General features: G+C 45.3%; 1 protein-coding gene across 5 annotated transcripts in view; it reads right to left on the bottom strand.

Annotated features, from left to right (window-relative positions):
• Nucleotides 1–8446, bottom strand: part of LRRC8D (leucine rich repeat containing 8 VRAC subunit D) — a 108767-nt gene extending 100321 nt beyond the window's left edge. The window contains exon 1 of one of the 5 annotated variants that reach the window (XM_068540259.1): nt 8165–8446. The gene's annotated coding sequence lies outside the window, so the exon portion shown is untranslated. Of the gene's footprint in view, nt 1–7278; nt 7459–7715; nt 8128–8164 lie in introns of those variants that run through there. The other 4 variants (XM_068540254.1, XM_068540260.1, XM_068540255.1 and 1 more) reach the window with 4 other exon arrangements.
• Nucleotides 8447–25848: the final 17402 nt, after the last annotated feature.

The following is a 25848-nucleotide window of genomic DNA, read 5'->3' as shown; positions in this document are numbered from 1 at the left end:
CATAAATGAGGAGCATGAACTAGACAAGCTGTAAGGTCTCTTTACACCTCAAAATTGGATTCTCTTTCTTTAAAAGAAATATTAATAATATTATAAAATGAATACAAAGAAATCTAAGATAAACGAGAGGAGTGCAGTACATTAAGAGAATGAGTTTTGAAATAAAACTAGCTTCAAATTCCACCTCCACCACTTCTTTGTGTTTTTTTTTTTTTTACAAATCACATAACCTCTCAAGCCTCAGTTTCCTCATCTCTAAAGAGGGAATAAGTGCACCTTCCACTCAGGATTGTTTTGCAGATTAAATGAGAATGCATGTAAATTCCAAGGCATAGGTCTGGACAATCAGTAAATGCCTAATAAATGATTATTGTTATTAGCTCTGGGTATTCCATAAATGGCCCAATTATTTCTTGACCAGTTAAGTTTAAAAAAAAAACTAGTTATATCTGATAATAAACTAATTTTAAAAGCCTATTCAGTAGGGTGCCATTGCAAGAATCATGGGGGTCATTTTCCAAAGAATTTTAGTATCCAAATATTTCTTAGAACTGGCTTGGGAACAAGAGAATTTGACAGATGGCACTTCATACCCAGTGTGATGGGCATGAATCTGTCCCGTCTCCACTGAGTGAGCTCTGCAGAGGCAGCTTCCTGGTGGTTGACACCCTTCAGAGAGAACGGCTGCCTTGCACTTCCTTCCTTCTCCCTGCTTTGTAGAATTCATTGCAGTATTGGTGATCTTTTGATACTGAGATTTAGCAATGGGACTTAAGAGTTGCTGGGGAAGTGAAACCTTCTCTGGCAAAGTTCCTATTACCAGCAAGCAGAGAAGGAAAATAAAACGTTTTTTAAGGAATTAAATGTTCATGGGACTTCCCTGGTGGCGCAGTGGTTAAGAATCCGCTTGCCAATGCAGGGGACATGGGTTTGAGTCCTGGTCCAGGAAGATCCCACATGCCGCTGAGCAACTAACCCAGTGCACCACAACTACTGGGCCTGCGCTCTACAGCCCGCGAGCCACAACTACTGAAGCCCGCGCGCCTAGAGGCCATGCTCCGCAACAGGAGAAGCCACCGCAATGAGAAGCCCGCGCACCAGAATGAAGACCCACACAGCCAAAAATTAATTAATTAATTAATTAATTTTAAAAAAAATGTTCATAATAGAATCTAACATCGACATGTGTGATCCTTCCCCAATAGCAGGTGTCAAGAGGAGGACATGGACATCCTGAACACCTCAGGGAAGTAGTAATTCCCAGACTTTTGATATCACAGACTAGTAAAATTTCAAAAGAAGACTGTTACAAAACTACCAGGTTTTAGGTGACCAAGAAATGATACCAAAAGCAAACCATCACCATCCTTTCATAAAAGGAAAAAAAAATTAACCCCTCAAAGTAAGAGATCCCAAGATTAAAAAAAAAAAAATCCTTTAAATTGAACAAACTTAGTACTAAAATAAAACATGAAAAGCCTGCTGCACTGTCTTTATTCTTATTTTTCCATAGGCTGGTGTAACTGTCACTATGGATCCACTCTGGAAACAATTGCTCAAGAATGGACTGCAGGTTGATCCCCTCATGCCATCCAATCCAGGACACAGCGTCTCATGGAGGCACCAAGGGCCACATGGTGGACATCTGCTGTCTTGGTCATCATCTTCCAAGGACACAGATGTATCCTTAAAGCTCCTTGTCTTAACTACCACTTGTGGGCCTGTCAGCCACAAATGTTTCAAAACTTTCTGAAGGTTTCTCCAGTCAATACCAGCCTTTCTGTACAACTATGCAAGATGGTGGTTCTCAGTCTTGACTGCACACCAGAATCACTGGGGAGTGAAGAGGGCTCTTTTCAAAATGAAACTCCACTCCCAGAGACTCTGACTCAATAGGTGTGGGGAAAGGTCTGCGCTCATGTAACTTTAAAACCTTCCCCAGGCTGATTCTGATGCCAGCCAGGGCTAAGAAAAACTGGTACCCTATTTTTTTTGCATTTATCCTGAATTTATATCTTATAAAGCTTTAAGGAATGCACCTCTTCATGCATTCCTTCAGGTGTCAAATACCAAGGCAGGGCCTGCCATGCGTGGGGCACTAGGAAATCAGTGGAGCGCAAGACAGATACATCCCTGCCTTCACCACATTGACAGAGTACTGGAGCAGGCAGACAAGAAAGCAGGCGATTGAAACAGCACACTCAGGTTTGCTAGGATTAGGGAAACAATTCAGGTTTCCTCTGTCCCTAATCTAGTGGTTTCATGGGCTTCAGAGACATCTCCTCCCAGCTGTCTTCTTCCAGATACTAGAAACTCGAATATTTACATCAGAAAAGCAGATGGGCAAGGCTCTGTCCTCACGGAGCTTCCATTCTGGCAGGACTGTCTACCCTTTCTAGGTACCATTACGTTGCTCACTCCAGCTCTGGTGTCTTGCCTAAAGTCAGGTGCCCAGGCTTTGAACAAAGCACAGTAGAAACTCAATTAAGACTGTGTTTTCTGTTTTGTTGCCAAAATCTTTTGATGAAGCTTAGTATTTCCTGTCCTTTTTAATCTGCAACAACAAGCTGGGACAACACTGTGCAAGTATTTTCAAAGCCCTTTCCTGGATTCTCCCACCAAAACATCATCCTATGACAGCTCCGTAATTCCCTCCTTAATACCTGACTTCACATTTGCCCACAAAGAAACTCACCTGCAAATCTTCTGATGACTAACATATCCTAGCACAGCTTCCCCGAAGTAAATCCCCATTGGTTAGCTATTTCATAATTCAGAAGAGCTTACTGTCATCTGTAAACCTAGAAATTCCACTGGGTACTCCTTCTTTTGGATCAATTATGTAAGTAAGACCTAAGGGACCCCACTGTTTACACACCTCCAAGCAGAGATGTCTTTAGCCTTAGACTTAATTTGTGGTCTTTAAGGTAGGTGGATACTAATGCGTGCTCTGTCACTACATCCGCTCCCCGGGCCTCAATTTCCTCCTCTATCTAATTCAAACGTTGATCACTCCCATCTATAAAATTCCCTCCTCCTACTCAAAAATGATACACTGAATCCTCAAACCCAAGGTGACTTCAACTTTGATACAGCCTTTGAAAGTGTAAAAGGACAGTCTCCAAGGGTTTTCAAATATTTCCCCCCCTCAAGAAATCTCATAAATTCACAAAAATCCCTTCTTCTCATAGGAATATCCTTCATCTCCAGAGGATACAGACAGGTTTCCCATGTGGGCTAGCACAGAAGTGAGAGCAAGCAGACTGTACCATCTGGACAGGCAACACACCTGCAACGATTCGGGGCACAATGGACATTCATAACAAAGAGGTTACACATTTTGGCTATGAGATCTGGAATTTTGTTCTAGCACTCTCTACACTGTTGGATGGCGACCACCTGAATCAAGTAATTTATTTAAATCTAGTTTGCTGGATAGATCTAGAACATTTGGAGAACTTGGCACTAAGCCACCTAGGATTTCTAACCTGTCTGCTTCAAAAGACATCCAAGAATGGTTAATTTCCTAATGTCTTCTCAGTGAAGACATGTGAAATCTGATAAGTGTGATATTACACCACCAACAAGCTAAATCTTAGTACTGGGAGAAAGGCCTATCTCTAATCCCCAACACCCCCCACCCCTTCCCCAAATGTAAAGCTGTCACTAATGAAGTATTTCAGGCATACTAGCAAAAAAAAAAAAAAAGAAGAAAAAAAAACACTTAGCCTGAGTGGGAACAAACTTCATCCATGGTTTTTGCCAATACCAGTTATTACCCAGTTTACCTCTTCACAAATTTCAAAAGCAACTTGGATTTGGCAAGCTTCAGATTTGCACAGAACATTAGCAATGCTCTTCCAGATGTCTAAACAGAATTACAAAGACCCCAGAGGAGTACCGATTTCAGAAGCTTGCAACAGCCTGAAATAATTTCGAAAGGGCACCTCAGGTGCAAACATTAGCAAGAGCCAAACTCAGTGTAGCTTGGCCATGAACACAAATTTCTCAGACGCCCCTAAATTTGGGGCTAATCAACCCCTGGAATTCACCTCCATCACCCAGCACGCCCAGCTCTCAAATAGGACCAGCAGTGTCAAACAAAGTACTGGGTTTCATGAAGTATTAATGTAAGTGACTACAAAGCTTTCGACAAAGTCATCCTCCACTCCTCTCTCATGTGATTACAAGGCAGAACTAAGATTTTAAAATCTCAAAAGGCCTGAAGACCGGACCAAAATAAATAGGATAGCACTGAACAGGGACAAAAACAAACCAAAAAACATCCACTCAACGTCTACACACACACACACACACACACACACACACACACACACACACACACACACACACAAATCTGCATGATGAACACAGGATGCAGCAGCTCATACAACAAATATCTGGGAGTTTTGACTGTCCAGAATCCTGTACATGAGTCTGTGCTGGGCAGTTTTGTAAGCTTAAGCTGCAGAAAGTAGATGCTTGTTGTGCCTTGGTCTCAGGAAATAGCTGTCCTACTGTACTCTTTGTGGACCAGATCAGGTCTCAATTACCATATTCAATTCCCGTCGCCATAACTTTCCATGAGAGATGTGGACAAACTGAGAAGACAGAAACCATGTCCCATGCAGGACTGTGAAAAGAAATGGGACTATTTTGCTTTGAGAAAAGTTAATCAGCTGGAGGGCCAGGAGGGGGACGTCATTCTGTCTTTGCCCATTTGATGGGCTGTCCTGGGGAAGTGGGTAGTTCCAGAGGAAAAGAATCAACAGAACGAAGTTTCGGGGAGGCAGTCTTCAGCTCAAATAATAATCATACACACAGTCCAAAGATATGATGACATGTTTTCATAAGTACAGAGGTCCCTGTTCCTGGGGGTGTTTAAACAGAGGCTGCCTCACAAGTATAAGAATTTACTAAAGTAAAGAAGTTAGACCAAGACTTCTCTAAAATACCAGTTCTAATTCTGTGACTCTCCACTTACCCAGTATTATACTGCCCTGCTAGCTCATCTGCCACGATCTCTCAAAAATGCCTTTTTCTCTGATTAGAATTTGCCCAGATCCTAACCACTTCTGGCCTGAGCATAGCAGAAGTCTCCCAGATTGGCTTCCCAACCTCAACGTCCTTCCTCACATGTCAAAACCACCTCCTTCGAGGCCTATTCTGAGATGTAACTTCACTTCACAGCGGCCTTTACCTTCCCTGTCTAGGCAGGGTTCCTCAACCGTGGCACTACTGACGTTTCAGATGGGATAATTCTTTGTCATGGGGGATATCCTGCACATTGCAGGATGTTTAGCAGGATCCATGGCCTCTACTCACTAGATTTCAGTAGCACCTGCCTCCTAGCTAGGACAAGCAAAAATAAAACCATGCCCAGATATTCCCAAATGTCTGCTGGGAGGCAAAGTCACCCCCTGTGGAGACCCACTCTTGAGGCAAATGATTAACACCACTGACTTGTGGTTTAAGTTTTCCACTAACTAGATTCCCTCTACCTCCCTTCATCAGTCATGTTCTCTGCTCCAGCCAGGCAAACCTATTTTTGACCCATGACATACCTCAACACTTCCCCTAATACGTGCTCCTTCCCTCTTCCCCAACACACACAACACTCCCGGCGGCTGGCTCCAAACACCCTTTACATCTCGGTATTCCTTGGCCTCCTAGACAAACGCAATCCCTTGCTTCTGGTGGTGTCCTCACGTGGGCGGTCTTACTTGCCCTCTATTCGTACAAGAATCCTCTCCTTCCTGGTTAAGGCATCACAGCACCCACTCTGGTTCTCTGCTTCTTGCTGGTACTCAATAAATATTGGCTGGCATTTCTCAGAATGTCAACATCAGCTCCAATGATACATGAAAAATACGTGAAACCCCTTACCAACTGCCATTTCAAGAACATATGTAATCATGAGCACACCGTTTTGACAAAACTTTGACTTTTTCATAGCTAGTGCCAATTTACCTACAGTACTGAGACTGAACCAAGTTTGATTTCCAAAATACAGCTACCAAAATAATTTAGCTATTGGGACCTTACAAACACAGCAAACTTTTAAAAAATTAATCAAAAAAGTTCTGTTCAATATAAAAATTAAGAAAAAAAAGGTCAAGTTTTGACCAAGTTTTTTAAATTCTGTAAACCTTGGCAGAAAGAAAAGGATACAAATATGGCTCAATACTTTAACTGTTGCATCATACACCATTCCACATGGTCATGAAGAGACTGGAGGACTGGGTCATGTGAGGACAGTTTCCTCTCCAACCTTCTGATGTGTTAGGTTTTAATCAACAAAGTACACACGCACACGCCCTCAATAAAAATGAGACAAATCTAAGATAAAATGTTCAAGTATATAAATAAACCATGCCAATTCAAGATTTTGGATTGCTTTTTCCCCAGCTCTATGGATTACCTAATCATTTCATGGGAGGCTCCCTTACTAACCTATAGAGACCAAGGACTTCGCCGGAACCCTATTTTACCTAATTTTCATCTCAGGATCTTTCCTATCTTGTTCTTGTATTTTAACAGGGTTTTAGTCACTTGATGTAGAATACAGGAAAAGAGACAACTCTCACCGTGTCCTAGCTGATGGGAGGTGTCTGGTCAGTATTAATGAGTTGTAAAAATAAATGCTGCCTGAAGACCCTATTTACTGGGAATGGTGCAGGTTTCTTCCCACAGGTCTGTACCATGCAGAGGCCCCAGAAGCTCTGGCGGGGAAGGTCTGAATCACTGTCATTCTTGGCACTTGGAAGCGCCCTTCGGTTGTTTATGAAGTAAACAGCCCTCACCAGTACTGCAGACGGGAATTCCCTGCTGGCCTAGACTCTTCCAACTTCTGGCACAGAACACATAATAGGTGCTCAATAAACGCAGCCTGACTAGAATTTTATTATCAAAGCTGCTAAGGAAAGTCTCCGTAAGTCAGCTCTCTCTTTACTCCTGAATCTCTCAAAATATGTCCTCAAAGCTTTCTTTGCCCAACAAGAAATATTTTTTCAAAGTCAAGGAGAAGGAAAGGAGGAAATCTGCAAAACAGAAGGAGCCACATAGGAGCCCAAGTGGCTCAAGTTGGGCCCCACAGTCGGCTAGGACTCCCCGATACCTATTCCCCATCCCCTGCGCCTCCTGAGTGCTCCCACACTCTCACCTTTGCACTATTTCTTTCCTGAAACCCTACGTCCCCACCTTCTGCCACATACACCCCCAACTGCGTATCCAAATGGGACCGCATACCCCACCTCTCCCTCTCCAGCAGGGACCTACCTCTCCTCCCCTCGACCTGTGGCAGCTCTTCTTTACCGCGGCTGGCTTTGTAAGAAACCAAAAAAACTCATCTCTTTATCCATAAGGGATACCCCAAATAAAGGGGAAGAGAAAGAGGAAGGCCCCTATCAACCCTCCAGTAAGCGGAGGTGATGATTCCCTGAGCAACCACCCCCAAGCCTCCTCCTTCCCAAGCCACTGAACGGGATTCGAGCAGAAGTCCGGCTCCCAAGTGCCCACGCTTCCAAACAAGCTAGAAGCGGATTATACCGGTACCCAACCCGGAGATGGCCCGAGGCGGGCTGGGTGCACCTGCGGGCCCCCGGCTCCCTCCCTCTCGCGCTGAGGGCGGGGCGGGCCCTCACTTCCCAGTCCAGCCCACCCGGCGCGGGAAGGAGGCGGAGGGGAAGCGTTTCTGGAGAAGTTGAAGGGCTCACCTTCTGGGCAGCGGGCCAGGGAGGCCAGACACCAAACACCCACCTCCGGGAAGAATCAGCGGAGCCGTAACCGGGTCCCCCCGCCCTTCCGATGGGGCGGAGGGAGGCGAAAGAGAAGGGAGCGCGCGTGGGGGGAGCCGAAGGGAGGAGGTCGCAGGCACCGTCCTCTCGCGGGGCCCACTCGGCTGCCGCGGCGCCCGCCGCTCAAATTGCCGAAAGCGGAACGATCTTCGGGCCCCAGCGGGCCGAGGCGGGCGCCCGGCCCGGCCCCGCTCGCCTTCCCCGTCCCCGGGCTCCTGGCCCCCCGGCAGCGAGGTCCCAGCCGCAGCCTCCTCTCGGGCCGCGGCGCCGAGGGGCAGGTCGCCGGCGCCGGGGTGGCGCGCGTCGGCTCCGGCGCGGCTCCCACTGGCGCAGCCCCCGGCCCCTGCCCCGGAGAGGCGCGCACCAACCTTGGGGGGCAGCTTGGCCGCCTAGCCCCGGCTTAGGCGGAGGCGGGAGGTGGCGGCATCACCTGCGGCGTGCGGCGGCTGCTCCCGGACGTGCCGGGGCGGCGGAGGCGCGCGGCGCCCAGGACCCTGCTTCCGCGGCCCCGCCCGCGGCTGCCACCTCGAAGCGCGGCGGAGGAGCCGGGGCACCACGGGCGGCGGCAGCGGCGGCGACGGGAGCAGCAGCACATGACTCTGTAGCGGGGGGAATTAAACAAAGCGTAACATGGACTCCGGGCCCGTGCAGGCGCTGCAGCTCCGGGACCAACCGCAGCCAGCGAGCGCCGCGACTGGCTCGGCCGCAGCCAATGGGGCGGGCTCGGGCCTCCATGTGATGGCGAGCTCTCTCCCCCGCCGGCTCTCCCGCGTCTGCCGGAGGTCTGGGCGCTTCCGCCGCTGGGCGTGCTGGCCGGAGGGGCGGCGTGGCGAGTTCGGTGGCCCGGGGTCTGACGCTGGCGGCGGGAGGCTGCTGGAGTGCGCGCAGGTGCAGCCGGCGGGGAGGGGCAGCCGCCGTAGCTCGCAGTCGCCCCATCGCTCAGCTGTAAAACGCCCACCTGGACAGGGCGCGGGGCCCGGCGGCCAGTGTCGCCAGGCTGGCGCGAGGCCACCTCAGGAACCTTCATCCCCCCTGGGGCTATCCTGTCAACTCAAGCTCTGATAGTAAGACGGGGGGGTGGGGGATGCAATGAAATGGTGGGGGGAAATTTGCGTAAAAGTCATTTCGGCGGCTTCCAACCCTACGGAGAACGCACTTTCCTGGGATTTGGGGCACACACAACTTTTATCTTGGAACGAATAGCTTCCCACCCTCATTTGTTCAGTGTCTGCTATTAAACATACACGAGAGAGTCAGTTCTTGTTTTAATCTGAGTCTACTCTTTTCCCCCCCATTCTTTTATGCCAAAAATGTCTTGTATCTGAAGCAGGCAGACGAAAGGTTGTCCTCCGCTAAGAAGTGTTTACCAACCTGATAGTTTTCCCTCTTGTTTCTGTTGTAAGATCAAAGTATATTTGCAGTCTTTTTCGTGGGTGGGGAGACGTAGGGGTCAAGAAATAACGTCAGGAGGGATGTTTGGAATTGTTGGTTTTTAACATGACAAATGGTTCCAAGCCCAGTACTTCAATATCTCCTATTATCTGAATCCACCCGTTTCTGTGAACCATGGGAAATCTCATCTCTCTTCTACCAAGATCTCTCCAAGTCAGTGAATGTTCAATCAGCATTTACTAAGCATCTAACTGTTGTTCATAAGCATGCTGCACAAAATGTTACAGGTACTCAGGAAAGTGTGAGTTCAGATATAATGACACAGTAAAGAGAGTGGTTTTCTAGGGTTTCAGGAAGGACTTCAGAGAGAAGGGGGTAGAACTGACCCTTGGAGAGTGAGCACTTGTTCCTCAGGCACTGGAAGTAAAGTAGAGCAGCCCTGAGGAGGAGTATGAACAGATGTCCAGGACACACTCAAGGGACAGTCCTAGACTGCTCACAAGATGACACTAGATTTTGAGCTCTTTTGACGTCCTCTTGCTTTCTCACTTTCCCTGCCCTGTCCCTTGTGCCAGCAGCCTCTCCTATTCCACAAACCCAGCCAAGAAGGAGGTGTGTAGGCAGGAGCTGCGGCAGGTGATCTAGTTACAGTACCAGATTCGCTGATCTGGGAGGTTAGAGCTGTTTTAAAACTGTTAACGTCTAGTGGTGTGATGTTTGTTTGGATTGAAAACACCTCACTGCTATAATTAATTTGGAATGTTTTGCTGTCTGTAAAAACACTGTTCTGTGTTTTGATCTCCCCTGAGTTTTAAACTATGATTCTAGATTTGAGAGAAATGTGATTTCCAGAGTGGGATAACTTGAGAAAAGAAAAAAGTAATACTCAGAAAACAGTCAAATGTAGAGAAAGAGGTACATATTCTTATAAATGAGTGCAAATTTGGTAAATCCCTTTGGAGGACAATTTAGCAATTTGGGATGAAATTAATATGTGAGGTTCTTTTGACCAGGCAATTCCACATCTAGGAATTTATACTTTGGACATATGTGTGCAAAAATTATGTATTTCAGAAATATTTACACACATGTAGAAAAATATAAGTACAGGTATGTTTATTACAGCATTGTTTATAACAGAGGAAACGTATAACGGTGTATAAGTCTAATAACAAAATCCCAGTAGGGAACTGGTTAAGCAAATTTAACTTGTTTTATAAAAATAAGAGACCTATTTGTACTAACATGAAAGAATGTCCAAAATCTGTAAGTGAAAAAAGCAAGTTGCAGAACAATATGAATAGTATGATCCCATTTTATTTGCATATTTTGTCAAAAATACACATGTTATAAAATGTATGCTTAGAGGAAATCTGGAAGCATATATAACAAGCAGTTAACAGTGGTTATCTCTGGATGTGGGATTACTAGGGCCGTTTGCTTTCCATTACAAATTTCTGTATGTTTGAATTGTTTTTATGTTGAGCACCTATTACTTTGATAATAAGAAAAGTAGTAAACAAAAAAAATTTTAAGATAAAATTGCTAAGAGCTGTACCAATGACAAATAATGAAGATCACTCTGAGGGTCTAGGAAGCAAAAAAAAGGTCAGCTTCCCCTATTCCCCAAGGAAAACAAACAGGTAGGAGGCAGTAAAGAATGATAACTGATTTGACATTGGATTCAAAATGAAGAAATATGATAGAAGAGGCATCTGAGGCTACTCTAGGCCTGTCTACAGGGATCTGGTGGGGCAAACACAATAAGGCTTCAAGGAAGTTTTAGTCAGCAGAGACTTAAGAATATTTACTGTCCTTTGTTGAGTTATGGTCACAAATCGGCAACTATTCCAGCACTTGTTAAATATGTATCACACTAATAATGACAACAGCTAACACAGTGCTTGTGATAGGCCGGGCACTGCTCTAAGTACTGTACATGTGTCCACTTTTAGTCCTTGCGGCAACCCTAGGAGAGAAATACTTCTACTATCCTCATTTTTTAGAGACGCCTGGAGAGGTTATATAAGCAGTGCAAGATCACACGGCCTTTAAATGGCAGAGCCAGACTTTTAAGCCCCGAAGCCTGGCTCTAGAGGTCCAAACACTCACAATACTGAGGACCATGTAAGATAAAGGCCTTTATACATGCATCTCTTTCTACCAAGTATTGTGATTCTAAGTTGATTTGTGTTTACCTAAATTGTAGCACTTGGCATGCCATAAGGCACTCAACACTTTAAAAAAAAAATAAAGTTACTTATTTTTGGCTGCGTTGGGTCTTCGTTGCTGACGCGGGCTTTCTGTATTGCGGCGAGCGGGGGCTACTCTTTGTTGTGGTGCGCGGGCTTCTCATTGAGGTGGCTTCTCTTGTTGCGGAGCACAGGCTCTAGGCGCTCGGGCTTCAGTAGTTGTGGTACGCGGGCATCAGTAGCTGTGGCTCGCGGGCTCTAGAACGCAGGCTCAGTAGTTGTGGTACACGGGCTTAGTTGCTCCGCGGACCAGGGCTCGAACCCGTGTTCACTGCATTGGCAGGCAGATTCTTAACCACTGCGCCACCAGGGAAGTCCCAGTAATACTTATTGAATGAGTGAATGAATAACTGACTTTCCTACTAGAGAAGAATCTGAGCTCCTTGGAGGAGTGATTTTGCATTGTTCCTGTGTTTGTCACCCAGTAGCGTGCCCAAAATGTGGTAAGCGATATGAATTTCAGTAATCTGTAAACATGTTTTTGAAAAGTTGTGCAAAAATCAAGCTTTATAAGTTGATCCCAAATACATCCCAAATATCCAAAAGGGTAGCTTATGAATAATATCATGATGAATTCCTCATAGAGTAAAGAATAGCCCTGGCGGGACAGAGCTAAATCTGATTGCACCTGTATAACCATACACAAATAAATGTGGAATATATTTGCTTGGGAAGTGGCAGTAACACCGATGAGCTCAAGAGCTACAGGATTTCAAATTATATGAACCTCTCTCTCTTTCTCTCACCTCTCTTGGTTATTGAAATGGAGATAATAGCACCTATCTCCAGATATTGTGAGACCAAGGATTCAATCACATATGGAAAGGTCTTAGCCAAGTGCCTAGAACATAGCTACCGTTAAGTAAATACTACCTACTATAAGTGTATCCACATATTATAAGTGTGACAGATTTCTTAGTCTATGGTTATTCTGTAAATACTGCAGCTTACATAACATGCAACACCTGGGGGCTCACATACATATAAGGCTTAGAAATTACATAGTCGCGGTTCAACCTAAGCACATGGTAAGCAGTACTCTTATCTTTCTTCTCCTGTGCTACCTCCCACTGTTCTCTTCTATCTCTTTACATGGGTTAAAACCATTTTACTTCTTAGACCTATTTAAACTCTCAGCCTTGGAGGTAGGAAACAAATTGTCTGCCTTCTTCACAGCTAAGGAGACTGAAATGCTGGAGACCAGACTAGAAATGAATAGGTGGAGGGTGGAGAACAGTGTGGAGAAAAGGAACCGAGTGGGGTGCGTAAGGTAACTCTCGATGCATCCTGACGTAACATAAGGTCCAAAGGGAAAGGAGAATTGCCAGACTGCTATAGTTAGAAATAATGTGGTGAAATTGAAACTAGAAAAACTAAGGGTAAATGTGTTAATCAACCACAATGAGAAGAAAGAAATGGACCTATACCTTCTAAAATGGACTCATAGGGAGATCAGATCAGGGTTGCCTGACTGGTAAGCCAGAGCTTCTTAATTGGTAACCCTAGTCTAACTATTCCCTTCACTGGGGAAATTTTTTTTAAAAAGCATAAAGAAATACCAAAGCCAACTACTTGAGAGTCTGTACCCATATCCTCTGCCTTCCTGCCTGCTACTACTAAGGATGAACTTATCCATGTTCTTATCGAAAGCCAGTCCCTTCACTTTTGCGCCAGATCTCATTCAATCTCAAATGATTGAGATTTGATTTGCTCTAGCAATTGAGCCCTGTCCCCTTTCCCCTCTCTACTGGATGACTGCCATCACCATTTTTTTAAATGTTATTCTCCCATCATTAGGAATAAAATTTTTCTTGACCCTGCTTTCCCCAGTCCACTTCTCTTTCCCTTGCATCTAAACATCTCAAAAGAATTGTTTATACTTATTATCTCCAATTCACTTCTTTCCATTTTCTCTTCAACTCCATCTAATCGGGATTTTACCCATTGCATCACTGAAATTGATCTTGCAAAGGACACTGTCATCTCGTTTTGTGCTAAATACTGTGATCAATTCTTGGCCCTTAATTGACCTCTCAGTGGCATTGAACACATTGACTACTCCCTCCTCTTTGGTAAGCTGTCTTCTCCTCCCTTCCAAGATACCGCACTCCCTCCCTCCAAGGAGCTCATCTAGTCTTAGAGCTTTGGATTCCCTCTCTATGCCAACAACTCCACATTTACATCTCCAGCATAGTTCTCTCTCCTGAGCACCAAATTGCATTTCTAACTGCTTACTTGTTTTTCCCATTAGACCTCTAATAGATACCTCAAAATTGAGTTCAAAATCAAACTGATTTCCCCCAGAAACCTGTGCAACCCACACAGATTTCCCACTCTTAGTAAATGGCAAGTCCATCTTTCCACTTGCTTGGGCTAAAAGCCTTGGAATCATCCTTGAATCTTCTCTCAGAACCTACGTCACAACTGTAGTAAATCCTATTGGCTCTACCTTCCAAACACACACCCTCCAATGCTATACCTAGGTTCCATCCACTGTCATCTCTCTCCTGGGCTAACTCACTAGCCACTTCACTAGTCTATGTGCTTCCATTTCACGCTTTTGTCCCATCCCTCCCTTACAGTGTATTCTCAACAGCAGCCAAAGTAATCCTTTTAACATGTAAGTCTAGTCATCTCATTCCTTTGTCCAAGCCCTGTGATAGCTCCCCATTTTACTCAGACTAAAGCCCAAATCCTTACATTGGTTTGCAAGGTTCTTACCTGATCTGCATCCCCTAAGCACAACCATATCTAAAATTGAAACTCCCTTCCTACTCCCATTCCTCTTACCTTGCTTTATTATTTTCCTCTGAGCACTCATCATTTACTTATTTTATATATATACAGTTTAATAGCTATCTCTCCCTGCTAGAAAATAAGCCCTTTTTTAAATAATAAACTTTTTTATTTTATTTTATTTTAAAATTTTTATTTGGCTGCGCTGCACGGCATGCAGGATCTTAGTTCCCTGACAAGGGATCGAACTGGTGCCCCCCTGCAGTGGAAGCTTGGAGTCCTAACCACTGGACCGCCAGGGAAGTCCCTAGAATATAAGCCCTTTAAAGACAGGAAATTTTATCTGTCTCGCTCATTGATGTATCCCAGGTATTTAGAATAGTGTCTGACACATAATAGGCACTCAATAATTACGTTTTAATAAATGAATAGATTTATTACAGATTTTTAATCAATACAAATAAGGAAATTTTTTCCTAGGAAGAGATTTTTTCGTATCATGCTGTTCTCTAAGTAGTTGTTAATTGAGAAAAGGCATTCATATTCAGTCTCCAAGTCTTTTATTAAAAAACAGTACCTGGTAGTTTGTGTGGCAAAAGAAGAAACTTAGTAGAAAATATTACCTTTTTGTTAGTTCTCTAGCAAACAGGAAAACAAGCTCATCTGAGTTAACAAAAAAATTGCAAAATAATAATTCCAAAGTCCTAAATTATATTCTTACTAAGGAAAGTATTTAAGCAAAGTAACACAGTAGTGAAAAGAGTAAGTTAGAGAAGATTAAACATTCACTTCCTCGTAACGTATTACTTTAAAACTGTCATGTTGTGTAGTAAAGTGGCTATGTAGTCTAATCTGGCTAAAAGAAAAGGTTTAAATGAAATAAAAAAACATAGATGTGACATAAAATAGCAAGTGGGGACCTTAATTACAGTTTTGGCAGTTGAAAGTTGAAATGACACAGAAATCCTAAGAAAAAGCACTGTGGAAAGGAATCGGGCTAGACTTTAAAACAAAACAAAACAAAACAGAACCAGCTCCCAGAGCAAACTGATTTATACGGTCGTTTGAAAAGAGGAAGGAAGGGTGATTGCCGTTTCCAAATGGTGAGTTGAATGTTTAAAAATCCACACGGAACCCACCCCACCAGCCCCGTTTGGGATGTCTCCTTAGAGCTTTGTCTGTGGGAAGGGAAGATGAGCGCTGCCGGAAACCTGACCTGTCAAGATGAGGCTGAGCAGGGCTTGGGCTGGAGAGAGGAATGTGAACACAGGAAGAGAAAAGCCAGCCTGGAGGGTTTTCTTACTCAAGGGTGAAATGCTAGCATTCTGGGTTTGAAAGATTATTATGTCTATAATTACTGTCTGAAACTTAATCTGATAGATCTTTAAAACAGTGTGCCCTGTGGGAGTTCCCTGGTGGCCCAGTGGTTAGGACTCCCAGCTTTCACTGCCAAGGGACCAGGTTCAATCCCTGGTTGGGGAACTAAGATCCCACAAGACGCACGGCGCTGCCAAAAAACCCCAAAACAAAACACTGAAAAACAAAAACAAACAAACAAACAAACAAAAAAGCAGTGTGGCCTGGAGATGACTTGAAAATAAAGTTGAGGGTGGAGAGTCGTCATGGAACTCAAAGTCTGCTTTCTCCTAGGGTGAGCGGCTCCCTGGCATAGGCAGTGGGGACACAGAGGAGGAGGTAACCATCCTGGCCCCTGTTTCTGATCACTCTCCCAGCCCAGGCAGGGCCCCGGAGCCAAAGGGCAGCTAAGTCTCAGTCTAAATCTGAGTTCCTGAGACCAGGTGACCAGGGGCCTCCCATTCCCTGACATCCCCTGGAAGTTTATCTCCAGCGTGGTAATGGATAGTTCCTCTTGCCACTTCCCTCCTGATTTTTGCCTCATCTCCAAAATCTCTCCTCTTTTCTCTCTTTCTCACTCAGTAAGAGTTCTGTGAGTAACCATGTTCGTCCCCCTTCTCTTTTTGTGATACCTGGGTGACAATCTGTGCACCCACGGCCTGCAGATGTGTTTTAACTGCAGAGTGTTTTCTAAAAATCTTTTTCAATTAGCTGCCAATATTTAATAATCAGGAAATGTCACATAAATACCCAGATTTCCAGCACTTTTAACAACCAGAACATCTGGCAAACCTTGAGTAATTCCTGCACAGCAAGCTCGTGCTGGGGCTGAGCCGCTGCTGCCCCCTTTCAGCTGCTTCTCTCTCTGCAGTTCACAAGCACCCAGGCCACTCCTGATGGTCTGCGGGGTGGGGGTGTGGGGGGGGCGGGGTAGGGGTGCCTGCTGCCCTTTATTATTTTGTGCGTGTTGTTTTATCTGTAACAGGGAACATTCTCTGTACCACGTCTTAACGTTTCCTCCAAAAGTGCTTCACGTTCCCTGTACGTGACCTACCTTTAAACTACCTATCTGGCTCCTCTAGTCTCTTGAGGCTGTGATCGATAGTTTACATTATCTGGCTATACGCCCAGGGTTTCAACAAGGAAACCTCAAGATAGATTTCAAGAATGAGACGGTGGCATGCCTTAAGCCCCAAAACAATCCAAGACAGTATATAATCATCGGTGGCTAGACTGAGGACACACTTCCAACCAGGGCTCTGATATTCATACCTTATAAATCACTATAAAGAATTTTCACGGGAAATGTGGTTCTCAAGCAATTCTGTGAGGTATGGATCGCATACTCCCTTTGTACAAATGCAAAAACCGAGACAGAAAAGTCAAGGGATTTTCCCATAACCACACAGCTCATAAACACCGGACGCAGGAACCCAGCCCAGATTTTTGAGGCCACGTTCAGTGCTCTTTATAGCTACTGCATCATAGCTGCTGCACATCGACCTTGAAAATCAGTGTGCTGTGATTCTGAGAAATCTTTAGAAGACTCTTTACCATCAACTAAATAACGTGTTTCAATGCCTCACGGCTCAGCTAGTGGAGAAATCTTGGAATCATTGGAATCATCACTCACACCCCTCCAGCTCCCATATCTATCCAGGTAAATGGTCCTGTCTATTTCGCTTTTTAAAATAACTATTCTACCCAAATGTTTCTCTCCATTCCCTCTGCATGATCCCCAACCCAAATCCATTGATTCATTCTTGAATTAATGTAATGGTCTCCAGCCGAGGCCCTTACCCAGCATGCTCTTCTCCCCCCACCACCCACCCCAATCTATATTTACAAGCAAAGTAGATGGCTTTGTGATACAGCTTTCTGGTGCCATTGCTTGCCTCAGAAGCTTACAGTGGTTTCCTATGCATTAGCTATAAACCACTGGGTCTGATGTTCAAGGTCCATCCTATGGCAGCTGTGATATTGTTTCCAATGTCTACTGTTCTCCTCTGTGGGAGATTTATACTTTCCCAAACAGCAACCTCAGTTTTGGCCACATGACTTGCTTTGCCAATGAAATGTGAGTGAAAGTGACATGGACCATTTCTTTCTTTTTTTTTATTTTTATTTTTATTTATTTATTTATTTATTTATGGCTGTGTTGGGTCTTCGTTTCTGTGCGAGGGCTTTCTCTAGTTGCGGCAAGCGGGGGCCACTCTTCATCGCGGTGCACGGGCCTCTCACTATCGCGGCCTCTCTTGTTGCGGAGCACAAGCTCCAGACGCGCAGGCTCAGTAATTGTGGCTCACGGGCCTAGCTGCTCCGCGGCATGTGGGATCTTCCCAGACCAGGGCTTGAACCCGTGTGCCCTGCATTGGCAGGCAGATTCTCAACCACTGCGCCACCAGGGAAGCCCCGACCATTTCTTTTTAAAGGAAGAGCTCTAAGAGCTGTTATGGCTTCTCACCACCTCTCTTTTCCCTCTTCATGGGTTACCACTCTTACTTTATTTTATTTATTTATTTTGGCTGCGTTTGGGTCTTCGTTGCTGCACACGGGCTTTCTCTAGTTGCGGCGAGCGGGGGCTACTCTTCGTTGCGGTTGCGGGCTTCTCATCATGGTGTCTTCTCTTGTTGCGGAGCACGGGCTCTAGGCACCTGGGCTTCAGTAGTTGTGGCTCGCGGGCTCTAGAGCGCAGGCTTAGTAGTTGTGGCGCACGGGCTTAGTTGCTCTGTGACATGTGGAATCTTCCCGGAGCAGGGCTTGAACCCGTGTCCCCTGCATTGGCAGGCAGATTCTTAACCACTGTGCCACCAGTCCCTTCCTGGGCAATATTAATGTGCCAGATTAGAGTTGCTCCTTCAGCCTGGATCTTGGACTAAAGAAAATGTGGTACAGAGTTACAGCCAGCATGAGGGCTGAGCCTATGCTATGCAATTCAATGCAGACTTATAGGACGACTCCTGTTTATATAACATGTTCACATAACACGATCAAGAAATCAACCTCTGCTGTTGTAGCCACTGAGAGTCTTAAGTTGTTTATCATAGGGTAGCCAGAGAAAGAATATGGTACAGCCTCCATAAGCAGTCTGTTTCCTTGACTCCACACACTGTGCTCCTTTCCCAGGGCTCTTACTGGGGTATCTGTTGTCCATAGCTTTTCTAGTCCTCACTGAATTAGAGCCACTTAACTTGAACCTATCATTTTCCTTGGTATCAACTTACTCCCAAAAGATGTGCTTAAGATAGAGATTGCTGGCTCTGCCCAAGTTCTCTAGAGTAGGGCAATAGGAAATCAGAACCTTGTAGATATTCTGTTAGTATGCACAATAGAATGATCACACAATCTGACCCTTAATACCAAATGGTTGGTGCACTAATCAAACAAAGCTTTTAAATGTCCAGCTGTTCAAGATAACACATGAGGTTGCAAGCTTCAGAATCCACAACTTCTTTCTTAGAGATATATAAATAAAGTGACCAACGATTTGCTCAAAGTTAGATGGTTTCTGTGATTTCTTGAACTCTAGCTGCTGCCTTGGTGGCTGTTTTTTGCACACTATGGTGTTCTTAATTTGGATAGCAGCATTGTCAGTGGCTGCCCTGAAATATGACCCAGTTCCAGGATGAAATTACCAGAAGACTGATCCAAAGTTCCCCATCTCATGAACTATTCTCTTCAGACCCATTTTTTGTTATTCTCACCACCTGCCAACCTTTCTTTTTTTTTAAAAAATAAATTTATTTATTTATCTATTTACTTATTTATTTTTGGCTGAGTTGCGTCTTTGTTGCTGCGCGCAGGCTTTTTCTAGTTGCGATGAGCGGGGCCTACTCTTTGTTGCAGTGTGCGGGCTTCTCATTGCAGTGGCTTCTCTTGTTGCGGAGCATGGGCTCTAGGCGTGCGGGCTTCAGTAGCTGTGGCTTCCGGGCTCTAGAGCGCAGGCTTGGTAGTTGTGGCACACGGGCTTAGTTGCTCTGCGGCATGTGAGATCTTCCTGGACCAGGGCTCGAACCCGTGTCCCCTGCAGTGGCAGGTGGATTCTTAACCACTACACCACCAGGGAAGACCCTGCCAACCTTTCTTATTCACCCTTCTGAATCAGACCCAGTCACACCTTCCTCATGAAGCCTCTCACTTTTCAGGATACCTGGATAGATGTTGAGAAAGGGTCCAGGAAGACATAATATAGCAATGTGGTGCCAGGGGCCTGGTTACACGCTAAAGTAACTGTCTCATGAGTGCTCTAGCCCCAGGCTGCACTAAGGAGGCAAGGGGATCTTCAGAAGTTTTCAGAGGCAAATTAGGATCAGAAGCCAGGGACACAGAATTGGGCATCAGAAAGCCAACAGTGGCATTAAGCTATAGACAGCAAGCAGAATCATTGGCCAGAAAAGGATAAAAGAAAGGTGAGAGCAAGTATGAAGTGAGGATTAGCAACTGAGACACCAGTTCTGCAAATACTGGGTTTGAGGCAGAACCTCTCTTCGTGTGGAGCCTAGAGGGTGTGGCAGGGTGAGGCAGCTCCCCCTTCAAGGATCTTCCATAACCACTTTGGTCCTCATAGAAAACCCTCTAATGCCAAGAAAAGGGTGAACACTAGCCACTGGCCCAAACCCTCCAGGTCTGCCCTGGCTCATGAGTGAGGGTTCTGAGGTCCTTGCACGGACGACACCTGCTGGGTGTCAGTCTGAGCAAGGGCAGCCAGGAAGGAGGAGAGAAGTCACAGGCTAGGAGTTGATGAGAGGAGATTGGGGTTGGATTTGCAGAGAATTCAAGGGCAAAAGCAGGAAGTAGGGTGGAGGCGGGGGAGATGAGAAAGGGGCTGGACTGTTCAGAAAATAAGCAAAGTAGAACAAGGTCTGAGTGCAAAGTGGGGTCAGGAACAACCCAGAAAAGGGATTCTGACAGCTATTTGACTTTTAAGCATTGGTTTGGGGTAATTCTCCTGGGCGGGGAGTAGAACTTAAATATCAAGCTCTGACACACCCCTCCTACTGCTCTGAGCCATTGACTGTAAGATGTAATCATAGATTGTTTCATGTTTCCCCTGCTGTTTCACGTGTGTTTCTCTGACTCTCCCAACCAGGATCTAGACTCTGTCTTCTGATTCTTCAGTCTCTCCCCTTGTCTTGCGCAATTGTTACTAACTTATGAATTAATGCCCACCATCAATCCTTTTTATTCTGTGTTCTTCTTGCCATTGCCAAACATGCATTCATTCAACAAGAATTTATTTTTATACATTGTAAATAATAACAACATTTACTGAGTGCTTATTAGCTGTGAGTCAAACATTGTACTCATACACATACATCAATGAAACATTTTCTGGATCCCTGAAGAGCTCACAGTCTGGTGGGGGAGAGACAGAAATAAAAACAGAAAGATTTTACCCTGTCTAGTATATCAAGGGAGACTTCATAGTAGAGGTGATCATTTTGCTGGGTCCCAAAGGATGGATAAGAGTTCTCCTGGTAGACAGGGCAGGGAGACTTCCATGGGCAGAGGGAACAGCATGAGCACAGACACAGAGGCTGATTCTTCATCTCCGCTCTATCCTGTAGCCATAGAACAAGGGACAAGGCCTCTTCTACACCTAAATTCAAGTCTTGAATAAGAACAAATACACAATTTCTTTTTATGCTATGCGTGAAGTGAATACTGTGGCTTTGTTCTTTGATCTCACTAGCAAACATGCAAGTAAAGCCCTCAGCCAATTGCTTTTTTGATGGGGCTGTTGAGTTTTGAAAATTGCTCGAGAGTCTTAACACGAGATTCTTTGCCCTTTTCATTATGAGCACTAGACTTGAGTGGCAACTCAGAAGAACTACTCTTCTCATCTTGTCTGCTTTTGATTAATTAACTGATGTTGTGTACAGCATGAATAAATACTCCACATTCACTTTGACCACAAAAAAATTCTTTTTTGCAATAATAAATTTAAAAGTGATTCCTGTTATCTACAAATTTCTCCTTTATTTCTCAGCAACCTAAAAATCTTTTCATTTGGCTAAAATGGTCCAACGGTACTTTATTCAGCTCTGAGCCAGCACTTTTATCTTCTGAGATATCACAGGATGCTTGAAATAACATGGATTCTAAAGATTGGTACATTGTAACACTAACACAGTTCAGAGAGGGTGGACTACTTATCCAAAGGGGAAATTTTTTTCTCTGCTGAAGTCAAGTATTTCCGTCTCTTATCCCCAAGCCTTCAACAAACCAGTAGCAGTTAGGGACTCAATTTACGTGCCTCTAACAGCATGTGGAAACTTCTGGCCAGGGAGCATCTACTGTGAGTCTACTAGGTAAAGCCATGGCTGAGCCCCAATTAAGAATGCCAGTGCCGTGACTGGGAAGGTCATCAGTGGACTTCGGAACAACCGCATGGCTAGGTGTGAGCATCGAGGAGGTGGGAGCTGTCCTTTCATGCCTGGAAAGCTCTCCATGATACTTGAACTCGAAAATCCAGGGAGCAAATGGCCATGCTCTGACTGCTTTGATCCTGCTGAGGGTAGTACTGTAATTTGTGAGTAAGTTGTAATCTTGCCCTGCAGAGCAGCTGAGAACCTTTTTCTGGAATCAGCTTTGACCCAGATGGACTTTTGGGTTTAGGTGGATGGACAGCTAAGATGTCTATCGCCGTAGTATCTCATGCTCTGCAAGAACACTCGGGCTCTTTTTTGTTTGTTTTTTGTTGTTTTAGTTGTTGGTGGTGGTGGTGATGTGGAGTGTGTGTGTGTGTGTGTGTGTGTGTGTGTGTGTGTGTGTATTAGTTCTACATGTTAATGAACAGATATCTGAAATCTCACTGTGTTTCCTATCCTTTGTCCTGCTGGCCCGTTAGAAGCACAGGGTCACGCAGGCAAGAGGTGCTCAAAGCAGCTTTAGGCAGCAGGACTTCCATCCCTCAGGAACTCTGCCTTCCTTCCCCGAACCTGCCCTCTGCATCCCTGAGTTCTTTTCCTGAACCCCTCACCTATTCTCCACCTTCGTTTAAGTTCACGATGAACCCTGTGTGGCATGTTTGTGATGTCGTGCAGAGACCTCTGTCCAAAAATGAGCTCTTGTATTGAGGAGAGGAGAGGCTGGTTGGAGGAGGCATGCCAGCCCGCCACGGTGTTCAGTAGCGCTTATTGGTTAATGTCTGCAAATTTTCTTTTTCGACAAAAAGCTAAATGGGGCTCATTAAGCTCCTCTTGGTGTAATTTTTTTTAAAAAGAAAGGACAGGTTAAAAATAGCCTACGAACAAGTCTTAGGGGCAATGAAAGCTTTGGTTATTAGGAAGAACTGGTGATGAGGTCCAGGGAGGGTGTTCACACTTGAAATTCAAATTTCTGCAGTGGCTGTGGGACCCACACAGGAGGGGAAGGCTGGAGCTGAGTGAGAGAGGCCTCGGGGGCAGGGCACCGGTTCCAAGAATAGACTCACACTCAGATTCAACTCAGTTTTGCTTTTTCAAGCACCTATTAACATACAAGCTACCAAATGGTAATAACAAAAGTTCCTGACTCATGCCTGCCTAGGAGGTCAGGATCCTGGTACAGTTTCAAGAGAGAGTTGGGACTGGAAAATCTGAAGGCCTGCCCCATTGTGAGGTACCAGCCCTTTGAAGAAGACAGCTGTCCTGATTCATCAAGGACTGACAAGGCCTAGCCTTGCCTGCTGTGTGCTGAGAGAAAGAAATACAGCGGGAAGTGGGGTTTTAGTCACTGCCCCTCATTAATGAGCCCCGGTGCTGATAGCTAAGTGAAGAGGCTTCCAGGGGCAGCGCATTCTATTCTGACACCTCCCTCCCCAGGTTCTACTGTTGGTGAAAGGAAAGGCAAGGAGAGCTTTGCAGATGAAAATTAGTCATCAGTGAGCACTCTATAGCCCACGAGCTTTAACAAGGGCTTGTGTGTGCCGGCTTCTGGATCCAGCGCTTGCAGGGCTGTGGATCTCTGGCTTTCTGAGCACCTGAGCCTGAGATGCTCTCTTCTGACCATGCCTCCCAGCTCTCGGCCGTGGTGCCCACTGCCTGGCTCCCCAGGACTGAGGACCTCTCTAGCCCGTACCGATTTTTTTAAATAATATTTTTTGATTGAAGTATAGTTGATTTACTATGTTGTATTAATTTCTGCTGTACAGCAAAGTGATTCAGTTACGCATATATATATTCTTTTTTATATTCTTTTCCATTATGGCTTATAACAGGATTTTGAATATAGTTCCCTGTGCTGTACAGTAGGACCTGTCGTTGACCTGTACCAACGTTAATATGGATTCGTGAACACAAGAGCCTTTCCTGCTTCTCATTGCCTCCTGGACGGACAAGGAGGGAAAAGGGGGGATGGCAAAGAATGACTCATTCTGTAGGAGGGAGGGAAGAGCTCTATCCTCTCTTAAGGTTAGGTCACTGCTGGTCCCCACTTTCAGCAGGCCACAGGCAAAACACATGGGGTTGACTTAGAAGATCTTGAAGGTGTTGTCCAGTGATGACTTCTGGGGCCTGAGCTCTGTGTCCTGTTGTCTCTGCTGGCGAACAATGAAAAGATGGCATTCAGAAGGTGGGTAAGGCTGAGACAGACGGAAGCAGAGACAGCCACTTGGCAGGTGCATGGTAGGGGGGGCATGTACGAGATTGGGACCCTGACTGGGTGACCCGTGAGGCCCCTGTAACCCTAAGATGCTGTGGTTCCCAAGGAATGGGGTTGGGGGATGGCTCCTGAGTCTGGAGTTGTAGCAGCCCTGGTGGCCAGTTGGCTCCTTTCCTTCCTCCAGTTTGTGCCGTGGACTCAGGAACCCAGGCCTGCCTCCTCCCTATCTGCTGAACCGTCCACAGAGTAACTCACCCCAGAGGCGATAATTCTGTGGGCCCAGCCTTCTTGAGTGTAATAAGAATATTGGAAGCTTTTTGTTGAAGGCTTATCATCTGCCAGGAACCACACCAGGCCTGTACCTACATTATTATCTCATTTATTCATCAGCCAGTCCCAGGTTCAAATCCCAGCTGTGCCATGTGTTATCAGGTGTCACTTTAGGCAAATTACTTAAATAAATTAATGCATGAAAAGAGGATTAAATAAGTTAATGCATGAAAGGAGCTTAGCAGAGTGCCTGGCACAGGGCTCAGTAATGTTAACCATTGCTATTATATGCCCCAAGTGTCATTATTATTATCAGATCTATTTTATACATGCAGCCAATGCTCTCCAACCTGGGTTCACTGGACTTTAAAGCTTGGTTTTTTTCCCCATTATGCCTCATTGCTTTTTAAGTCTTCTCTCTTTTTTTAAAAATTAATTAATTAATTAATTAATTAATTTATAGCTGTGTTGGGTCTTCATTGCTGCGTGTGGATTTTCTCTAGTTGTGGCAAGCGGGGGCTACTCTTCATTGCGATGCGTGGGCTTCTCATTGTGGTGGCTTCTCTTGTTGCGGAGCATGGGCTCTAGGCACACAGGCTTCAGCAGTTGTGGCATGTGGGCTCAGTAGTTGTGGCGCACGGGCTTAGTTGCTCCACGGCATGCGGGATCTTCCCGGACCAGGGCTCGAACCTGTGTCCCCTGCACTGGCAGGTGGATTCTTAACCACTGCGCCACCAGGGAAGCCCAAGGCTTCTCTTAAATGATGTGGCAATTATAAGACTCAGAATCATTTGAACTCTCCTGAGAGTGGAATAGTGTCATTTCTCGTTTCCTATTAAATAGTTAAACACACTGACATATAGATCACAAGATGGTTTCACTTTAAAAATCACACCTGTAGGTTCAGGGGCTGTGTCTCGCACATTTTTGTTTCCCCAGTGTCTAGCAGAGTGCCTGTCACATCGAAGGCACTGATTACATATGTATCGAGTTGAACTGACTTGGATCCAGAGGGAAAATGAAGCTGGTGAAGTAACTAGGGATTCACATCGCCCCTTGGCCATCCCCTGGGTGCCCCATTTGGCCCCAAAGGTCGTTGTCACCATACTTCCCAGCCTATTGTGAATTAAGGGGCTTTTCTTTTTTTTTTTAAGTTTCTTCTCCTATGTTTCTTTCTTCTTAGTCATTCTTCTCAGTTTATTCATTCATTTATTCTACAAGTAATCATTAAGTGCCTGGTATGTATCAGGCTCTGTGCTTGGTGCTGAGATATAATAATGAGCAAGAAAACCAAAGTTCCTCCCCTCACAAAGGGATCCAGCAAGTATTTAGTAGGTGAGGTTGGAATAAAGTCAGTAAGGAAATACAGAATGTCGTGTACATGAAACAGAAAGATGTGTGTCCCGTGTCCCATGCTCCGGTGGGAGAGCTGTGGGCTGCCATGGGAAAGTGTGGCAGGAGTG

The sequence above is a fragment of the Eschrichtius robustus genome, chromosome 3 (assembly GCF_028021215.1).
Source record: "Eschrichtius robustus isolate mEscRob2 chromosome 3, mEscRob2.pri, whole genome shotgun sequence".
Taxonomy (NCBI): domain Eukaryota; kingdom Metazoa; phylum Chordata; class Mammalia; order Artiodactyla; family Eschrichtiidae; genus Eschrichtius; species Eschrichtius robustus.
This window is presented reverse-complemented; position numbering and strand designations above follow the sequence as displayed.